Here is a 5,351-nt window from a genome sequence, read left to right on the forward strand (position 1 = left end):
CTTTAAGACCCCAGATGCTATATCTTTTGATAGCCAGGCACCATCAGCTTTCTTGACCACATTTGCTTTTGCACACATTTGTCTTCAGTGATCATATCGGGAAGGTGGGCACCCACTGATATGACTTTTTGTTCTTTGATGTCTGATACCTGGTCCTTTCTACACCTCATGGTCACACAGGCTGGTGTGCTTCTTCCAAGTGGGCTTTGATGCTTCTGAGCTAGATGGATGCTTGTTTATCTGCAAGCCTTTAAGACCCCAGATGCCATATCTTTTGATAGCTGGACACCATCAGCTTTCTTTACCACATTTACTTATGCACACATTTGTTTTCACTAATCGTGTCGGAAAAGTTGCATCATGGAATGCCAATTTAATAGAACAACTTGATCTTGCATTGAGTAAGTACTTGAATGGAGGTCCAATGTCCATCTGCTGCCTTAATACTAAGCCTATAAATATATGCACGTAAGTCTATTTCCCCACCATCCTATATAAATATATTTACATATGTATATGCCTTTATTTAGACCTCTATAAATACCCCTTTTTCTCCTAGTTCTTTCCTCTAGTTTCTTTTACTTTCCTCTTGTCCCACTATCATGCTCAGCTTTCATTTGGTTTTCAGTAATTTCTCTCGGTTACATTGCTCTTGCTGAATCCCTACCAGGCCTTTCACACCCCTCTTACCACTAATTTTGGATCACTTGTTGCTCCCCTGTCCCTGGTTTGGTCTACACCACCTCCTTACCCCAGCCTTCCTCTCTCCCATGTCCCCCCGGAACCATCGGTTCCGTTGTTTTCTCCTCCAGACTGTTCATCCAGCCTATCTTATCTAGATAGATCTGTAGAGATAATAACATGCATCAAAAAACAAGGCATAGCAAGATAATACGACGAATGAGAACACTGTGATGACAACAAAAAAGAAAACCAATGACCCATAAAAGAATAAATTAATTTTTTTAAAAAAAGAAAAAAATTAAAAAAGAAAGAAAAACCTATAAATAGACCAAAGTCTGATTTTTTAACTCTAGGCATGTCCTCCACTCAGTTCTTTTTCCCACTTCTTCAAAGGGTTAAATGTTTTCCTCTCTTTGCAGGTAAGGAGGGTCGATTTTCATAATAAGCCCTTTGTCATTGCAAAAATCCTCTTCCAGTCTGTGGGTTGCCTTGTTACCCTCTTGGTAAAGTCTTTTGATGCACATAGGTGCTTTATCCTTAGTAAATCCCATTTGTCAATTTCAAGTTCCCCTGGTGTGTACCCTGCCCTATTTCAGTTGGCCTTTCTATTCCCTGGGACAAGGTTCTTAGGTTTGTCCCAATTCCTTCGCTAATAGTCCTGATAGTTTGGGGTTTTACTTAGAAGTCCGTGATCCACCTTGAGTTTGTTCTTGTGCATGGGGTGAGGTAGACATCTTGTTTCATTTTTCTACATGTGGATTTCCATTGTTTTCAGCACCACGCGTTAAATAGGGCGTCGCTCTCCCACTTGATGCTTTGGGGGCCCTTGTTGAAGATCAGTTGTCTATATGCTGACGGCTTTATTTCTGGCTTTTCTATTGGTCTGTATATCTGTCATTATGCCCAGTACCATGCTGTTTTGAACACTATGGCTGTGTAGTAGGTGTGAAAATCAGGTAAAGCGAGCCCTCCAACTATGTCCTTCTTCTTGAGGAGTTCTCTGCTAATTCTGGGCTTCTTCCCTCTCCATATGAAATTGGTGATCAGTTTTTCCAATTATTTGAAAAAGGTTGTTGATATATGAATTGGGATAGCACTAAACTTATAAAGTGCCCTGGGTGGGATAGACATTTTTACTATATTGAGTCTTCCGATCCATGAGCATGGGATATTCCTTCATTTCTGGAGGTTGCTTTTGGTTTGCTGTAGTAGGATCTTGTAACTTTCCTTGTGTAGTCTTTTGGGTTTTTTTTGGTTAGCTATATCCCTAGATATTTTAGTTTGATCTTGGCTATTGTGAATGATACTGCCTTCTTGATCTCCTCTTCCATGGTCTTGTCCGATGTATATAGCAAACCAATTGACTTCTGTTTGTTAATCTTGTATCCTGTCACTTTTCCATATTCCTCAATCACTATAAGGGTTCTGGTTGTGGTGCTTTTGGGATTTTCAATGTACAGAATCATGTCATCTTCAAATAACAATAATTTCACCTCCTCCTCTCCCAGTTGGATACGTTTAATGTCCTTTCGCTGTCTTGTGTTATTAGCTAGGACCTTCAGTATGATATTGAATAGAAGTGAGGATAAGGGACATTCTTGTCTGGTTCCCTTTTTCAGTGGGATTGATTCAGTCTTTTCTCCATTGGCTCTGATGTGAGCTGTCGACTTTTCATAGATAGCTTGTATTAAGTTGAGGAATTGCCCTTCCAATCTTATCCTCCTGAGTGTCTTAATTAGGAATGGGTACTGGATATTATCAAATGCTGTTTCTAAATCTATAGATATTATCATGTGGTTCTTATACTTTTTCTTATCAATGTAATGTATATTATTGATGCATTTTCAGATGTTAAACCATTCCTCCATCCCTGGGACAAATCCTACCTGAACTTGATGGATGATACTTTTTATATACTTTTGCATTCTATTGGCCAATATTTTGCTGAAGATTTTTGCATCTGTTCAATAGAGATGTTGGTCTATAGTCCTTTATTCCTGTGGGATCCTTCCCCTGTTTGGGTACCAAAGTTATACTGGCTTCATAAAATGAGTTTGGGAGTTTGCCATCCTTTTCTACACTCTTAAATACTTTGTGGAGGATTGGTGTCAGCTCTTCCGTGAATGCTTTGTAGAATTCTCTGGTGAAGCCATCTGGTCCAGGAGCTTTTTTTATTGGTAGCTTCTTGATAACCATATCAATTTCTTCTTTTGCTATGGGTTTGTTTAGGTTCTTGACCTTTATCTGGGATAGTCTAGGGAAGGATTGTTTTTCAAAGTATTTATCCATGTTTTCCACATTATTGAACTCATTAGAATAAAACTTTGTGATTATCCTTTCAATTTCATTTGGGTCTGTTGTGATCCCCCTGTTTCATTCCTCATCCTGGTTATTGTTGTTTGCTCTTTCCTTTCTTTGGTTAGGTTTGGCCGCAGTCTGTTGATCCTTTCAAAGAATTAGCTTTTGCTGCATTAATCTTTTGCATTGGTCTTTTGTCTTCCCAATTGTTCAATTCTGCCCTGATTTTTATAATTTCTTTTCATTTGCTGTTGGAGGGATAGTTCTGTTGACTCTGTTCTAGTTGCTGGAGGTTTTGAGAGCATATCCGTCATAAGTCTCTCTTCCTTTTTAATATATGCCCTTATTGCTATCAAGCTATCTCTGATGACTACTTTTTCCATATCCCATAGGTTTTGATACAATATATTATTCTCATTAGCTTCTAGAAACATTCTGATCTCCCTTCTAATCTGGGTCAGTATGCACTCATGTCACAGAAGCTCATTATTCATCCTCCAACTCTTTGCCTTTAATTTTCTGGTCGTCCTTTTATTGATCTCCAGCTTTCTGGCATGGTGATCCAATAAGGAAGTCTACATAAGCTCTGTTTGAATTTACTCAGGATTGACTTGTGTCCCAGCAAGTGGTCTATTTTCCAAAATGTGCCATGCGCTCTTGGGAAGAATGTGTATTTTTTTGCATTTGGATGGAAAGCTCTAAATACATCTATCAGATCTAGTTGCCTAATTGTAGTGTTTAGCTCTACAGTCTCTTCGCTGAGCTGCCTTAACAATGATCTATCTTTCTCTGAAAGTGGTGTATTAAAGTCACCTACTATAATTGTTGAATCTGTGATATCTTTTTTTCATGTTCTTAATAGTTTGACAAATTTCACAGGTCTCTCATTTGGTGCACATATATTAATTATGCTCACTGATTCCTGGTAAAGTGATACTTTGAGCATAATAAAGTGCCCCTCCTTATCTCTTTTTATGGTTTGAACTTTGAGATCAGTTTTGTCTGAAATTGGGATTGCGACCCCTGCTTTTTTTGAGTTGCCATTTGCCTGGTATATCTTCCGCCAGCCTTTTATTCTTAGTTTATTCTTGTCTGCAATTAAGATGTGTTTCCTGCAGGCAACCGATTGATGGTTTATGTTTTACCAGGCAGTCTGCAAGCCTTTTTATTTTAGTGTAGGAGTTAAAACCATTAACATTTAGAGTTATTATCATAATCACTGGATTCATTGTTGACATCTCACGCCTTTTGATTTGAGTGTTTTCCTATCACCCTTCTCATCACTGTGCTGTGTCTTTGTGTGTGGTGGGGCTTCTTTATTGCCTTCTTTTCCCTCTGGGGCCATGTTATCTTGGCGATTGGTATTGGTTTATTGGCTTCTGGTTGGAGTTGGAGTTGGAGTAGGTGTTCTCCTACTTGGGTTTGGTGGATGTTGGTCTTCTGGCCATAGCGAGTTGAGAAGGATCTTCATCAGGGTTTGGTGTCTTACAGCGTGATTTTAAAGTTTTTCCTTATCCTGGAAGACCCTTATCTTTCCTTCTATCTTAATAGATAATTTGGCAGGGCAAAGAATTCTAGGGGAGACGTTTTTTCTTTCAGCTTTTGGAAGATGTTACTCCACTCTCTTTCCCTCTTCATGGTTTCTGTTGATAGATCTGAGCATATTCTTACCTGAAAGCCATTGTGTGTGACTGCTTGTTTTCTCTTGGTGCTCTTAGGATTTTCTTTTTCCTCGAAGTTGGAGAGTTTAACGATTATATGACTTGCTGAGTACTACCTGGGGGTTAGTCGACTTGGTGTCTTCTCTGCTTCCTGCACGAGTGACTGATTCTCATTCATTAGGGTGAGGAAGTTTTCTTCCAGAAATTCCCTTGTTAGTTTAGCTGTTGACTTCTTTGCAGTCTTGTTCTGATAGGCCAATAATTCGGCTGTTGTTCCTCTTCATAGCATCAGTCATTTATCTCAGGATTTCTTCTGCCTCTTTTGTTATCTTGTTTGATTGTCTTTCTCATTTGCTGAGGTCTGCCTGATTGTCTTTGAGATCACTGATACAGTTCTCAGCCTTCTCTATCTGTTTGTGAGATCTGTGATCTTGTGTGCAGCTTCTGCTACTTCATCTGTTAGCTTCTATATTTCCCTTTGGTGCATGAACTTCATTCTCTCTATCGTGGACCAGATCCCCTCTATCATTGCGTCCTTGTCTGTGTAGTTTCCCTCATCTCCTGTATTTCTCCAAGCAGCCTTCTGAACATTTTTTGTGTGTGGCAGATCCACATCAGATTCTTCTATCTGCTCTGCTGATGTAGTTTGCCTTTATTTTCTTGATGGGAGGGATGTGGTATGCTGTTATTTCCATTGATTTCGAAGAG

Source organism: Echinops telfairi, unplaced genomic scaffold, assembly GCF_000313985.2.
Source record: "Echinops telfairi isolate 266 unplaced genomic scaffold, ASM31398v2 ScPeMD7_7423;HRSCAF=8461, whole genome shotgun sequence".
NCBI lineage: Eukaryota > Metazoa > Chordata > Mammalia > Afrosoricida > Tenrecidae > Echinops > Echinops telfairi.